We start from the raw sequence: 16,938 nt of genomic DNA on the forward strand, positions 1-16,938 counted from the left end.
GAGGCTCGGCCGGACGACAGCCGTGGCTGCCGCTTGCCTGCCGGAGCGCAGCCTCTTGGAAACCAGGCTCCTGGGCAAGGTTCTGGCCCCGACACTGGACTCGAGCGGGGGCGGTTCCCCGCAGGAAGGTCCTCGGGCGGTGCCGGGGGCGGGTCCAAGGGCGGGTCCAAAGGTGAGGGGTGGGAACATGAGCCAATAAGAACAGGGCTTGGCCGGGCCGGGGCGAGGCCTGCGGCCGGGTCCGCGGGGGCGGGACAGAGCCCACCCCAAGTGGAACTCAGCAGACCTGGCGCCTCGGCTGAGAGGACTAAGCCCGGCTGCCCAGAGGCGGAGGCGGCCTCGAGGCCCAGCGCAGGTAAGAGCGGGGTGACCTGGGGCGGGTTGTGAGGCAGGGGCTTCGGCCCCTCGCAGCGGAGGGTGTCGCACGTTGGGAGCCGGGCCTTGGAGCGTTGGGAGCCGTCCGGTCGCAGAGCGGGAGCCGGCTGGCGGCGGTGTCGGCACCTCCCCGGCCTGGAGGGACTCACGAGCGTGCGGCCCCGCGCCCAGCGAACTCTGGATTTGGGAGCCCGCTGGTCGGCGGAGGCGGCTGTGATGGAGCCTGACTGAGGGTCTCCCCGCCGCTCACCTCGGGGCGCGGGGACCTTTGTCCGGGTGGCGCTCGGGGGCGCTCGGCAGTCCTGGGGAAGAAGCAGGGAGCTCTCCGCATTCAGGAGGAAACGCGGGGCTTTCGTCAGTATTAAGCCGCGACAGGCTGAGACGGTGGGTTTTTCAAACATTTTTGCTTTTCTGTGTTTTGAGCCTTAACAGAACCTGACGAGCACAGTAAAGTCGTCAAGTAGGATTTTGATTTAAAAAATCGGACAGTGGAACATCCAAGAGTTTCTAACTATTATAGTATGACAGAAGATGATCAGAATATGAGTCAGGGGTGGGAGTTTCGGCCAGGACCCACGTACCAGATGTGATACCTCGGTTAAAGTCGACTTTTCTGGGCCTCGTTTCCTTAGCTGTAAAATCGGGATGCTTTTGCCAGGCGGTATTCTTAGGGTCAAATGAGATGAGTGAGAGTGTCCTATAAATGTTAGGTATTGTATATTCTGTGAAACAGCTATTAAGCGCCAGGCACATAGTAGGCTCTTTGTAAACCTTTACCCTAAAGCTAGCGGTTCACCTACGGTGTTTTAGATAAAGCCCTACATCTGGGTTTACTGTGTAAATTGTTTAAGCTCATTTTTTACAAATCACCATTGTTGGAAGTGTGGTCCATTTTTCATCAATTAATGAATTTTTCTAGAATGGCACGCTACACTGTTACTGAATCGTTTACCAAGAAGTTTGGTAGCAGTTAATCTGTGTCTTTGCTTTAGGTAAATAGTTGTAGTTTAAGTTACCTGGTAAAGTAAGCTAGGAGTATTGCTTCAAATCGAGACTTATATTAGCTTTTGTAAGATTTAAGTTGTCGAAAACAAAATATATTAATATATAGCTGCATTTTTTGGTACAGCTTTTATTATAGACATTTGCATTCTTTTCTGTGGGTTTGTGAATGTGTGAGGAGTTTTGGGGGAAGACTGGAAAGGAAAAAAGGAATAACAGTTTGTAACCAGCACACTTTGACTAGGGATAAATGTAGGCGTGTTCTGAAGTCGTTTCCCAGGCAGAAACCAGGAAATGTAGTAATTGTGTCCCTTGGCTTTTCATTAGTTTGTGTGTGTGTGTTGATAGATTTTATTAAATAAGGATATAAAGGAAGAATATTATTTTTTCTGATGTGACAATAGGCAGTTTTCTAAAACTTGAAATTATATTTTATTTTGTTATTAAAATAATTTCTTAATTTTCTGGTGACTGTGCCCGGTCTTGCCTGCTGCACAGCTTTTTCTCTAGTTGCAGCAAGTATGGGTTACTCTCTAGTTGCAGTGCTTGGGCTTCTCCTTTTGGTGGCTTCTCTTGTTGTGGAGGACCAGCTCTAGATCGCACGGGCTTCAATAGTTGTGGCACATGGGCTCAACAGTTGCAGCTCCCAGGTTCTAGAGCACAAGCTTAACAGTTGTGACACATGGGCTTTGTTGCTCCATGGCATGTGGGATCCTCCTGGATCAAGGATCGAACCCATGCCTTCTGCATTGCCAGGAAGCTTCTTTACCACTGAGCCACCAGGGAAACCGTGGAAATTTTATTTTAAATGATCTGTAGTAAGTCTTGCATTATAGACAAGAATTTTAGATCACTGGGTACCAAGACCAAATTAAATGGAGAAGTAGAGGGAAAATTTCTAGTGAATATAATTTTTGTTTTGCTTTAACAGTTTTACATGTTTCAACAGTTCAGTGCAAGATGGATGTTTTGAAACACCAGTTACAAGCATGTACTCCATATATAAGGTTTGCTTTGATTTCTAATCTGTTGATCTTGGAGGACTGAAATCTTATATTCACATTATTTATTAAGTATTAATATATTCTAAGGCACAGTTTTAGCACTTACATTCCTATGTGGGCAGCTTCCCTGGTGGCCCAGTGATAAAGAATATGCCTGCCAGTGCAGGAGACGTGGGTTCGATCCCTCGGTTGGGAAGATCCCCTGGAGAAGGAAATGGAAACCCACTCCAGTATTCTTGCCTGGGAAATCCTGTTGACAGAGGGCCTGGTGGGTGTCTGTCCATGGGATTACAGAAGAGTTGGACAGGACATATGAACTAAACAACAATATCTGAGTCACCAGAGAAGCCACCTATACACTAATATAAGTGCTAAAACTGTGCATTGGAATGTATTAGGTGCTCAGTAAATAATGTGAGTATAAGGCTTCAGTCTGCCAAGATCAACAGACAGTAAAGAATCTGCCTGAAATGCAGCAGACCTGGGTTCAATCCATAAGTCGGGGAGTCAGTCTCTTCTCCCTTGAGAAGGGAATGGCTACCCACTCCAGTATTCTTGTCTGGATAATTCCATGAACAGAGGAACCTGGCAGGCTACAGTCCATGGTGTTGCAAAGAGTTGGACCCAACTGAGAGACTAACAATTCTTGTATGGGCAGGATTTAATTCCTTCCATCTAGGAGATTACATTTTACTCCATGCTGCTGCTTCTGTTAAGTCGCTTCAGTTATGTCCGACTCTGTACGACCCCATAGACGGCAGCTCACCAGGCTCCCCATCCCTGGGACTCTCCAGGCAGGAACACTGGAGTGGGTTGCCGTTTCCTTCTCCAATGCACAAAAGTGAAAAGTGAAAGTGAGGTCGCTCAGTCATCTTAGCGACCCCATGGACTGAAGCCCTATAGGCTAGCATAAGTACAGAGAAAGTTGTTTAACAACTGATGATAAGGATAACATCAACCAGCATTTATTGGGATGTGCTTTGGGCTAGGCAGTGTTCTAAATTCTTACATGCATTAGCTTATTGAATCCTTAGAACCACCTTGAGGAGTGTTATTACTATGATCTCCTTTTTAAGCAACATAGAAATGTTGAATGACTTTCCCATATCAAACAGCCTATATGCCAGAGCTAGGTAGGATTCAGACAGACAGTTGGGCTCCAAAAATCCTGATCTTAGCCCTTTCACTATACTGAGTTTAGAATTCTGTGAGTGAGATACAAATGAAATCCAAGGAGTACTTAAAAGAAAGTTCTGTGAAGAACTTCTTCAACAAGAAGGAAAGAGAGAGAGAAACTGATATTGCAAGGTAAAGATGAAGGCATATCAAAGCTTAAACTTAATTATGCTTTATATATATATGAAAATTTTTTTCCTGGTGAATGACATGAGATTCTTTTTGTTTTTTAGCTCTCTCAGTCACTCAATTACTGCAATTATGGCATTATCTTAATACTATGAGAGGTGATTATTTTTCAATAAGAAGTTTAAAATGTCTTTTTGCAGAGGATAAGTTAAATGTTGATAATGGTGATAAGAGTTACAACAGTGATACATGCCATGTGGTGCTTAGTCGCTCAGTTGTGTCCCACTCTTTGCGACCCCATGGACTGTAGCCCACCAGGCTCCTCTGTCCATGGAATTCTCCAGGCAAGAATACTGGATTGGGTTGCCATACCCTCCTCCAGGGGATCCCAACCCAAGGATTCCCAAACCAGGGATTGAACCCAGGTCTCCTGCATTTCAGGCAGATTCTTTATTGTCTGAGCTACCATGGAAGCCCAAGAAAACTGGAGTGGGTAGCCTCTCCCTTCTCCAAGGGATCTTTCTGACCCCAGGAATTGAACCAGGGTCTCCTGCATTGCAGATGGATTCTTTACCAGGTGAGCTAGCAGGGAAGCCCATAACAGAGATATAGTTAAGAGTTTAATTGGACCATTGATGAGGGAAGATGATTCTATATATGGTAAGAGGAGGATTAGTGAGATGATACCATATTTGAATTTGGCTTTGAAGGATGAATAGGAGTTTGCTGAGTTAGGGAAGGAAACAGAAGATATGGATGCAAACCAGAAATATTAGGTGGAAGTATATGGTATGTTTCAGGAATGTGTTTTGGTCCACATTGTCACTAAACTTCAGAGTGTACAGAGATGAGGGATCGGGCTAAAAAAGATGGTGCCTGGAAATAAACTGGAAAAAACAAAAAGGTTGCAGAGCTTGGTTCCCAGTCATGTTAGGATTGCTGAAATTTCTAGAAATTAGGTTAAATATGGGATTTCAGTGCCTTTCGTTTGAAATAAAGAAGATTTTTTTCCTGTTTGACATAATCTTTCACTATAGAATATGATGTTAAAGGTGGTTTTAATACTTTGAAGTATAGGATGTGCTATAAAACAACATACAGATTAGGCATGTAAAAAGTTATGATTCAGAGAAAGAGAGTCTTCGTTTGGTGAACGGCCTGTGTATCATGTTGAGGACTTTGGACTTGATTCTAAAGACAACGGCGAGCCAGTGAGGGACTTTATGTAATTAGGAAAGATAACATGGCGGTGGTGTGATGTAGATGCTGGATTGGATGGAGAGGCAAAAGGTAGAGAGATAAGTTAGAAAGCTGGTGCTATTGAAATAGCTCAGATAAGAGAGGTTAAGAGCTGAGCAGGAAAATAGTAATAGGGATGAAAAGGAGAGGACAGATGATAAAAATATAGAATTTACAAGTGAATTTACCTGTGGAATTTACATTTGCAAACGTAGAATTTAAAAAGTGATTGGCTTTGAAGGTCAACAGAAAAGTGAAAACTTAGTTTCTCAGCTTGGGAAACTGGATAGAAGAGCTTGATTTAATTTTTAATGGGAGGGGGAAGTTAATTGTTTAAGATTTGAACATGATGAGTTTGAGATGTCTATCAACCATCAGATAGAGATGGCAAGAGAGGATCAGAGCCCAGAGGGGAGGCTGAGATTGGAGATTCAGATTTAGGAGTTAGCCAGAGTGGGAATGGCAACCCACTCCAGTGTTCTTGCCTGGAGAATCCCAGGGACGGGGGAGCCTGGTGGGCTGCCGTCTATGGGGTCGCACAGAGTCGGACACGACTGAGCGACTTCACTTTCACTTTTCACTTTCATGCATGGAGAAGGAAATGGCAACCTACTCAAGTATTCTTGCCTGGAGAATCCCAGGGACGGGGGAGCCTGATGGGCTGCCGTCTATGGGGTCGCACAGAGTCGGACATGACTGAAGCAACTTAGCAGCAGCAGCAGCAGCAGAGTGGGAATTAAAGCCCTAAGAGCAGATGAAATTGCTCTGGGGCAGGAGCTGCAGGGCGGGGACACAAAGAATTTTGCTTTGTATGAATGGAAGGGATTATTCATTCATTTATACTTATTTTCTTATTAATTATGACTATAAAACAATTAAATGGGTTTTATTTGAAGATTAAATAGCTTTTACATCCAAGTGAATCCTGTTTTTTTAAAATTTCACTTGACAGTCATTCGTTTATTCCCAAAGTGTTTTGCCCAAACTATTATTGGAGTATCTCTTGGTGAAAAAAAAAAAAAGGCAGATTCACAGCCAGTCAAGAAAGTAGATCCTCCTTATTATAGAGTTATTTTTCATCCTCTGTACTTTGTAATTCCATGCTTATATAGATGGAATTATAGTTCTATATAAACTATAGCTTATATAGTTTAAGTTGGTTCCACTTTTGTTACTTCAACTTTAGGATGGTGCAAAATTGGTGCGTATTCAATAGAAACTATACTTGGAATTTTTCCTGGGCTAGCAGTATGCTTGTGACACCCTCTCCTAATGCTGGGCAGAGGCAGGGAGTCAGCTCCTAGTCAGCCACACAATCAGAAGGACAACCAACTGATGCACTTACAACCATTTAGTACCCATACAACCATTCTCTTTTTCACCTCCAGTTCAGTAGTCAATAAACAACATGAGATATTAACATTTTATTTTAAAATGGGCTTTTATCAGATCTTCCTGAACTTACTGTGGGGTTATGTTCTGATAAACTCATGATAAGGTAAAAATATCAAAAGTCGATATTTGGTAGGTTAGTACATCTAACCTACCAAACACTGTAGCTTAGCTTCAGTTCAGTTCAGTGTTAGTCGCTCAGTCGTGTCTGACTCTTTGCAATCCCATGGATTGTAGCCTGCCAGGCCCCTCTGTCCACAGAATTCTCCAGGCAAGAATACTGAAGTGGGTTGCCATTCCCTTCTCCAGGGCATCTTCCCGACCTAGGTATCCAGCCCGAGTCTCCCACATTGCAGGCAGATTCTTTACTATCTATCTTAAATGTGCTCAGAACTCCTACTTTAGCCCCAAATTAGGCAAAATCATCTAACACAAGACCTATTTAAAAAAAAAAAAGACCTATTTCATAATACACTATTATTTCATGTAATTTATTGAATACTGTATATGAAAAACAGAATGACTATATATACAGAGAGGTTGTGAGTGTATTGGATTTTCAGCCTTATGATCCTGTGGATCCTATGGCCTGCTGGGAGCTGCAGCCCTGCCCAGCATGATGAGTATCACACTGCAGTCACTGCCCCTGGAAATTTGTACACTATCAGAATCAAAAATACATTTGAAAATATTTTTCTGTATTCAGTACTCCTTATTGAGCCAGTAAAATGGCAATCTTTTTCCTCAGTGAAAGTGAGGACATTGAAAGCTGGGTGGAATAAAAGACCAAAATTGGAAGTGTCCTGCACTGGTTCCCAGAGGATTGGACAAGATGGAATCTTTTGTCTTTTTTCTCTTAAAGCTGCATGAATAATTTTTCTCCTAAGGAAAAGGAAACATGAAATTTTTCTTCACTTCAGGGACATTAAACCGGATTATAAGATTGAAGAATTAAAAATAATGGTGAGATAAGAGAAAGAAGTTCAAAGGACTTACTTTTTCACATTTGGCATCTGAGATGTTTCTCTTGCACCTCATGTTTTTGAGGAGGAAATTTATATTTTTTTGCTTATAAATCTTAGATTCCTGGTTAGGAACCTGAAAGTATAATTTTAACATTCAGTTCAGGCAGTATTAATCCATTTATATCAGTTATATATTTTATTTATGCTCTCCTGTATTTCTTTAAGTTAGATTTCTGACATTCATGGTTTTCATAGCAGAGATAAATGTTTATAACAGAGGACATGGGGGACAATTACTAGTTTTACTTCGAAGTTTAAATTCATAAAAGTGACATATTTGTAATTTTTTTTTCTTGTTTAGATGTTAATGTTAGAGGATAGTTTTGAGGAGGGTGAGATTTATTCTTGGTGCTGCTTAAAAGAAGTGTGTTTTTTTTCTTTCTCTCTCTCTTTTTCTCCATTAGAGTGAAAAAAAACAAAACAGTCCAACTGTCTAGGATATTTTTGAGTTGGTTACTTAGCAATATGAAGCATAATTTTGTATTTAAATATTTATCTGTATTCTTTGATACTCTGATTAAATAAAAGTCTATTAAGGCTGATGATATTAGAGCCTGCTGGGAGGAAATGACACAGCCTGGTTTTCAACAATATTTACTGCAAATCATCTTTTCCCTGGTACCTACTTAAACTGTAAGGGGTACCATGGAACAAAAGAGCAATATTATGTGAATTAGAGTGATGATCAGTTTGGTGATGATCGTAATGCAATGGTTATTGCACAGTTAATTTATATTAATGTAATTAAAGGTCAAGCAGAATGTAGCAGGATTTTCTTTGCTGTTGGTAACAATGGTGAGACTCTTTTATTTATTAACTTTAAATAAGTTCTTCAAGTGTGATGTTTTTGAGTTCAGTGATAATTGTTGTTCAAAAAGAAATTAGACCAATTTGCCCTCTAAATGTACTGTCTAATTATTAGGAGAAGAAAGCAAGCATAAAACAAAAAAATCCAAGGCTTGCTGCATCTGGAAGTACAAAAATGTTGAGGAAAGGGTGACTCAATAAAAAGTATAAGATATCTTACATGAAGATCTTCTCTTTCACGAAGATAATTTTTAAAACAGGTTTATCAAATGTGCAAAACCACATGAAAATGACTCCATGTATTTGTGTTAATGTTGCAAATGAAAGTTATGATCTTTAACAATGAACAGATTTTTGGAAGCAGCATTCTGGACTTTTCAGTAACCTTTTCAAAGAAAGAAAAGTATATAAAACTATGTCAATTTCCTTTTTATTTCAGTTTCATTGTTATTTTATTTAGTTGCATTATCAGTGGCATGAGAGAAAAAGTGCTACACATTTATTGAAAAAAGTTTTTGTTTAAAATGCATGGATGAAAAATAAGGCATGGATGTTACATGTATGATGTTTGGTGTTTAGTTGGTGGAAAATAAAAAACTGCACCTTTTCATATTGACATATCTCTGTTCTATCATTATGGGACATTTCAATAGTGCTTATAAGGTGGCTACAATCTGATACAGACTTTACAATCCAAATTGATGGGATCTCTATTATAAGTTTCTAATATAATATTATTTTTAAAATACTTTTAAGTAGTAGAATCTCAAAAGCGACAGAATGATCTCTCTTCGTTTCCAAGGCAAACCATTCACTATTACAGTAATCTAAATCTATGCCCCAACCAAATGCCAAAGAAGCTGAAGTTGAACGGTTCTGTGAAGACCTACAAGATATTCTAGAACTAACGCCCCCAAAAGACCTCTTTTCATTATAGGGGACTGGAATGCAAAAGTAGGAAGTCAAGAGATACCTGGAATAACAGGCAAATTTGGCCTTGGAGTACAAAATGAAGCAGGGCAAAGGCTAACAGAGTTTTGCCAAGAGAACACACTGGTCATAGCAAACACCCTCTTCCACCAACACAAGAGAAGACTCTACACATGGACATCACCAGATGGTCAATATTGAAATCAGATTGATTATATTCTTTGCAGCCAAAGATGGAGAAGCTCTATACAGTCAGCAAAAGCAAGACCGGGAGCCAACTGTGGCTCAGATCATGAACTCCTTATTGCCAAATTCAGACTTAAATTGAACAAAGTAGTGAAAACTACTAGACCATTCAGGTATGACCTGAATCAAATCCCTTACGATTTATACAGTGGAAGTGACAAATAAATTCAAGGGATTAGATTTGATAGACAGAGTGCCTGAAGAACTATGGACAGAGGTTTGTAACATTGTACATTTGCCCAAGAAAAAGAAATGCTAAAAGGCAAAATGGTTGTTTGAGGAGGCCTTACAAATAGCTGAGAAAAGAAAAGAAGGTAAAGGCAAAGGAGAAAAGGAAAGATATTTCCATTTGAATGCAGAGTTCCAAAGACTAGCAAGGAGATAAGAAAGCCTTCCTCAGTGATCAATACAAAGAAATAGAGGGAAACAACAGAATGGGAAAGACTAGAGATCTCTTCAAGAAAATTAGAGATACCAAGGGAACATTTCATGCAAAGATGGGCACAATAAAGGACAGAAATGGTATGGACCTAACAGAAACAGAAGATATTAAGAAGAGGTGGCAAGAATACACAGAACTATGCAAAAAAGATCTTCATGACCCAAATAACCACGATGGTGTGGTTACTCACCTAGAGCCAGACATCCTGGAAGGCTAAGTCAAGTGGGTCTTAGGAAACATCACTAAGAATAAAGCTAGTGGAGGTGATGGAATTCCAATTGAGCTATTTCAGATCCTGAAAGATGATGCTGTGAAAGTGCTACACTCAATATGCCAGCAAATTTGAAAAACTCAGCAGTGGCCATAGGACTGGAAAAGGTCAGTTTTCATTCCAGTTCCAAAGAAAGGTAGTTCCAAAGAATGTTCAAACTACCACACAATTGCACTCATCTCACAGACTGGCAAAGTGATGCTCAAAATTCTCCAAGCCAGGCTTCAACAGTACGTGTACTGTGAACTTCCAAATGTTCAAGCTGGCTTTAGAAAGGGCAGAGGAACCAGAGATCAAATTGCCAACATCTGCTGAATCATCAAAAAAGCAAGAGAGTTCCAGAAAAACATCTACTTCTGCCTTATTGACTATGCCAAAGCCTTTGACTGTGTGGATCACAACAAACTGTGGAAAATTCTTCAAGAGATGGAAATACCAGACCACCTTACCTGCCTCCTGAGAAATCTGTATGCAGGTCAAGAAGCAACAGTTAGAACTGGACATGGAACAACAGACTGGTTCCAAATAGGGAAAGGAGTACATCAAGGCTGTATATTGTCACCCTGCTTATTTAACTTATATGCATAGTACATAATGTACTGGGCTGAAATGCTGGACTGGATGAAGTGCGAGCTGAAATCAAGATTGCTGGGAGAAATATCAATAACCTCAGATATGCAGATGACACCACCCTTATGGTAGAATCAAAGAACTAAAGAGCCTCTTGATGAAAGTGAAAGAGGAGAGTGAAAAAGCTGACTTAAAACTCAGCATTCAAAAACCTAAGATCATGGCATCCAGTCCCATCACTTCATGTCAAATAGTTGGGCAAACAATTGAAATAGTGACAGACTTTATTTTCTTGGGCTCCAAAATCACTGCAGATGGTGACTGCAGACATGAAATTAAAAGATGCTTGCTCCTTGAAAGAAAGCTATGACCAACCTAGACAGCATTTTAAAAGGCAGAGACATTACTTTGCCAACAAAGGTCCATCTAGTCAATGCTGTGGTTTTTCCAGTAGTCATGTATGAATGTGATAATTGGACTATAAAGAAAGCTGAGCACCAAAGAATTGATGCTTTTGAACTGTGGTGTTGGAGAAGACTTTTGAGAGTCCCTTCGACTGCAAGGAGATCCAACCAGTCCATTCTAAAGGAAATCAGTCCTGAATATTCATTGGAAGGACTGATGCTGAAGCTGAAATTCCAATACTTTGGCCACCTGTTGCGAAGAACTAACTCATTGGAAAAGACCCTGATGCTGGGAAAGATTGAAGGCAGGAGGAGAAGGGGACAAAAGAGGATGAGATGGATGGCATCCACCGACTTGATAGACATGAGTTTGAGCAAACTCTGGCAGTTGGTGATGGACAGGGAAGCCTGGCATGCTGCAGTCCATGGGGTCGCAAAGAGTCAGACACGACTGAGCGACTGAACTGAAGTAAAGTAGTAGAATTGCAAATATGGTTAGAAAACATAGAAGAATTATTTTAAACATTGTTTGAAGCTACTGATAATAGTGCTTTCTCCCACCTCCAAAGATCCACACTTTATGTTTTATTATTTCCTCACAGCACCCTCCCAACACTCAAGCAAAGGGAGGAAGGGAGAGACAGAGACAGTGATAGACAGAGATGGACATAGAGACAACAGCCAAAGCAGCACAGCTGACAGTGCAGGCATCCTCCTCCTTTCTTCTGAATGTCCAGGGCAGCTGTTTTCCTGGTCTCCTTGAAACTTGAGGCAAAAGCAGTAGACTGATCATGAGTGAGCATACTGCTCAGCAGATCATCACTGGACTCTTGTTTCTGTCTCATTTGTTCTAAGTACTTAAGAGTCCCCTCTGGAATCACTGTTTTATGTATACAGAGCTTTGGTATGTGCGGAAAACTCTCCGAATCTCTTGGATATATTGAAAAACATTGCAAGTTATTCATTATTGTAAAGGAGACTTGCTGAGTAGCCAAGATTTTTAAATGTATTATTCAGAGCTAATTGTACCCGTTCCCTGGGTGTACCCACTCATCCTAACAGCAGAGTTTGATAGATGTTAAGAGATAAAGAGCTGAGCAGATTGTATGGATCTAGAATTTTTCTAGTTGAAAGACATTCTCATTTGGCAGATGTTTTCCAATATTTTTGGATAACAAAATTGCATATTTAGCTGATATTTTTGGCAACCTAGTGAACTAAATTGGAAGCTCTATATCTCAGGGTTCCAAAACATTGTTTTTGCAGGTACTACTCTTGCTATTTTACTCTTTCAAACATGTTGCTACATCTGAAAGAGAGCATTATCTCTGAAAAAAACTTGAACAAAATAAAATGTAGAGATATTATAAAATTTTCTCTTGTCTCCAGACTTTTAATTATTATTTTCCTGAGGGGAAGTTTAAAACGTTGAAGAAAAACATTTGGCTGAAAGATCCATTTGCCCTGCATCAATAGAGTTCAGTATCGTGCATCGAACCTGGACTGGCATCTCGTTTCATACGTGATATTTTACATGTTGCAATGCCATTCTCCCAAATCTTCCCACCCTCTCCCTCTCCCACAGAGTCCATAAGACTGTTCTATACATCACTGTCTCTTTTGCTGTCTCGTTCACAGGGTTATTGTTACCATCTTTCTAAATTCCATATATATGCGTTAGTATACTGTATTGGTGTTTTTCCTTCTGGCTTACTTCACTCTGTATAATAGGCTCCAGTTTCATCCACCTCATTAGAACTGATTCAAATGTATTCTTTTTAATTGCTGAGTAATACTCCATTGTGTATATGTACCACTGGGACGACCCAGAGGGATGGTATGGGGAGGGAGGAGGGAGGAGGGTTCAGGATGGGGAACACATGTATACCTGTGGTGGATTCATTTTGATATTTGGCAAAACTAATACAATTATGTAAAGTTTAAAAATTAAATAAAATTTAAAAAAAAATAAATAAAAAGCAAAAAAAAAAAAAACTACAATGAAAAAAAAAAAATTTGAGTTCAACGTGTATTCCAAGGAGAAAAGGAATTCTTACAGCTTAGTTCTTAATGTACTCTGAAGTGGTTATGAATAATACTGCTGACCATCATTTTGTATTAAGACCAAAGAATTTCCGTTACTAAATAGAATAAGTTCAGTACTATTTTTACCTTTCACAACAACTTATTGTTTCATCTAGGGTTTTCAACCCTGACCCAATTTCAAGCAAGCGTACCAGACTCTGTTGTGAACCTGCTAAGTATGTAACATGGTCCTTGTGTTTTGCAGACTGGAATTAGTTTATGAACAGGAAAGGTCACTCACTGCATTACATAGACTCTTTTCTGATTTTAATGTTTATATTGTGTATTAATTTTTGAATTTTAAATGTATTTAAATAATGATCAAATAATATTTGATGGTAACTTTATGTTTTACTTTATCATATGTAATAAGGTTAATTGTTTTGTGAAACCTGTTTCAGCTGTGTGTGTGCATGTTTTGTGACTCAAATGTATTTCTTATCATGGGTTTTGATGAAAAGCCTTGGTGATAACTTCTTTGCACACCAAGAAGCAAGGTGTTTCGCCTGCTGGATTAATTGCTAGTTTTCCTATCGTTGACTCCAGTTTGCTTTGTTCACTCTTGTGCCCAGGTTTAGCACACAGATGAACAATCATGTAGGCCAGACCCTCTATGAATCATGTTTCCAACTTCAATTGAATATACTACCATTAATCTATTAATTACTGAGCTTGTTGTTGAGCAGCTCTTAAAATTTTTATCCTCAAGTAAATGGGCTTTTTCTCTAAATCTTAATATGGTGTTTGTAATTTTTATAGGTTAAAGTTATATAATACGACCTTAACTAATTTGGCTTGGGTTTTGTACTGTGCTGTGCTGTGCTTAGTCCCTCAGTCATGTCCAAGTCTTTGCGACTCCATGGACTGTAGCCTGCCAGGCTCCTCTGTCCATGGGGATTCTCCAGGCAAGAATACTAGAGTGGGTTATCAGGCCCTTCTCCAGGGGATCTTCCCAACCCAGGATCGAACCCAGGTCTCCTGCATTGCAGGTGGATTCTTTACCAGCTGAGCTACCAGGGAAGCCTGGTTTGGGTCTTAAGCATATACAAACCTTATCTTTTTTCCAGTTCCATAAGAAGTGTCATCTTTCTCAAACTCCTGACACCTCTTTTTTCCATGTGACTTAACTTTTCCCTCCCTCTTCCTTGTGCTTATTATATCCTTCATTAATTGTTTGCCGCAGTTTTGAAATACATAGTTTTTCTCCTGAACTTTAAAGCATTGTATTTATTTATTTTTATTGGAATATAATTGCTTTACAATGTTGTATTAATATCTGCTGTACAGTGAAATGAATCAGCTATAAGTACACATATATCCCTTCCCTCGTGGCCCTCCCTCCCATCCCTACCCCTATGCCGCTCAGCTAAGTCGTCACAGAGCTCCGAGTTGAGCTCCCTGTGCCATACTGTCTGTCTGACACATGATGTGTATGTGTGTCAGTCCTAACCTCCCAGTTCACCCCAGCCTCCCCTTCCCCCTCTTGTGTCCACATGTCCATTTCTCTACGTCTGCATCTCTGTTTCTGCCCTGGAAATAGGTTTGTCTGTACTGTTTTTCCAGATTCCACGTATAAAAGTGTTGTATTTAAAATTGCTTCTCTTTTTTGACCTTACTCTTCTTCATATTGACTTTACAATAAATGTTGTGTTCATACTTGACCCCTTTTCTTCCTAATTTTCTCCCTAAGCTTTAGCTGTTATCTCTGTCCTCACTGCCCTTTTGGCATTTATTTAATGTCCTGTTACCAGATACAAGGACGCTTTCTTAGTCTTCATTCTCCTTACCTTTCTTTTCTTTGTAGGACCTTTTCCTTTAATGATTATCCATGATTCATATTTTCCTGGTTCTGTTACCACTCACTACTCTTTTTTCCACTCTTTATCTGATTCTCCCTTTTCTTTTCATCTGTGGTCCCTAATAATGATTAATGTTCTCAAAGGTTTAGTTGCTAATTCTTTGCCTTTTAAAACTCTCTGCTTATGTAATGTATATGTAACTAACTATATGTCTTCTTGCTTTTTTTCTCCAAGATGTCTATTTTAAACTTTCTTTACTTTCCTTAACCCTTTGACTTTTCTCTCACTTTACTCTCAGTGAATAATTGTACATTATTATTTCAAAGAGAAAACAGAATCCATTAGGGGGCACGTTAATAAGCATGCAGACCCCAAACTTGTAAATGTACCTGTGTCCTTACCTTTCCTTCCTAATTACCTTCTGTCCCAGTGGAAGAGCTGTCCCTCTTCCTGTCAGATGCTGATTCCTCCAGTTCCATTTGGAGGTCTGTGCCTTCTCTCCCATTTGGGGTTTGCTTTCTACCTTTATTTCTTCTCTTTTCTACCAACTCCTTCCCACCAATGTTTAAACAAGCATTTTAAGAAAGGTATTTTCTTTCTTAAAAAAAAAAAACAAACAAACTTCCCTGGACCCCATGTTCCTGTCTAGCCACTACTCTGATGTCCACTTGCCTACCTGGATGAACTCCTTGAAAGCGTTTTCTACAGGTGCTGTTTCCATTTGTTCTTTCCCATCAGCTTCTCAATTCACTGTGCTCTTCCTTCAGTCTTTTCCATGCCACTGAACCTGCTCTTGCCAATGTCCTAAGGACCAGTAGACACTCAAGTCTTTACCTTATTTAACTTTTGATGGCACATCAGCCACTGTTGACCTTTCTTTTCTGTTTGAAAGGTTTTCTTCCTTTGGATCCCATGATTCCACATACCCCATGTATTTTTCTCTCTTCTCTTATCTATTTTTATGACTTAAATGGCTATCTGTGATAGAAGAGGTCTGACCCTGAATGTTCTACAACTGACCTGTTTTGGATTAGTAATGTTTTTGCAGTTTATAAAGCCTAACTCTTAACAGAGTATGGTGATCTATGAAAGTCATTTTAAAGTAAAATATATATAGTTATTTAGTAATAAAGGATTTGTGACATGATATGGTAAAAAACACATTTATTTTTTAAAACTTAACTATTGTTCTTTTTTATTTCCCACAATGCCTTTTATGAAGTGATTGCTCAGAACGAACAAGTGCTATATGAGTAATTTATATTTATTTTTTAAAATTAGATAGCCAAAAGAAAACTCAGCCATAGTGCTAATACCCAGAGATAATCACTGTTACATTTTGGTATATATACATATTTATTTTAAATTTTATTTATTTATACATATAGTTTTGTGTTTTGTTTTTTTTTTTTTGGCCACAACACATGGCTTGTGGGATCTTATTCCCCCACCTGGAATTGAACCCAAGCCCTCTGCACTGAAAGTGGGGAGTTCAGACTACTGGACTACCAGGGAATTTTTGAGTAACTTATGCTACACAGTGTTTTATAACGTTCTTCTTTTACTATGAACATGTTATGACTTCATAATATTTCATTATACTAGAGACCTCTTCAAGAAAATCAGAAATATCAAAGGAACATTTCATGCAAAGATGGGCTCAATAAAGGACAGAAATGGTATGGACCTAACAGAAGAAGAAGATATTAAGATAGAGGTGGTAAAAATACACAGGATTTTTGGTTCACACAATATGTGAACCGTGAACTTCCTGATGTTCAAGCTGGTTTTAGAAAAGGCAGAGGAACCAGAGATCAAATTGCCAACATCCGCTGGATCATTGAAAAAGCAAGAGAGTTCCAGAAAAACATCTAATTCTGCTTTATTGACTATGCCAAAGCCTTTGACTGTGTGGATCACAATGAACTGTGGAAAATTCTTCAAGACATGGGAATACCAGACCACCTGACCTGCCTCGAGAAATCTGTATGCATATTAGGAAGCAACAGTTAGAACTGGACATGGAACAACAGACTGGTTCC

At 39.7% G+C, this 16,938-nt stretch overlaps 1 protein-coding gene across 2 annotated transcripts in view; it reads left to right on the top strand.

Annotated features, from left to right (window-relative positions):
* The first annotated feature begins 219 nt into the window (after positions 1 to 219).
* The window catches only part of DENND2C (DENN domain containing 2C), a 93,214-nt gene continuing 76,495 nt past the window's right edge, over positions 220 to 16,938 (top strand). For both annotated transcript variants that reach the window (XM_019956759.2, XM_019956761.2), the window contains exon 1: positions 220 to 355. The gene's annotated coding sequence lies outside the window, so the exon portion shown is untranslated. The remainder of the gene's footprint in view (positions 356 to 16,938) is intronic.

The sequence above is a fragment of the Bos indicus genome, chromosome 3 (genome assembly GCF_029378745.1).
Source record: "Bos indicus isolate NIAB-ARS_2022 breed Sahiwal x Tharparkar chromosome 3, NIAB-ARS_B.indTharparkar_mat_pri_1.0, whole genome shotgun sequence".
Taxonomy (NCBI): domain Eukaryota; kingdom Metazoa; phylum Chordata; class Mammalia; order Artiodactyla; family Bovidae; genus Bos; species Bos indicus.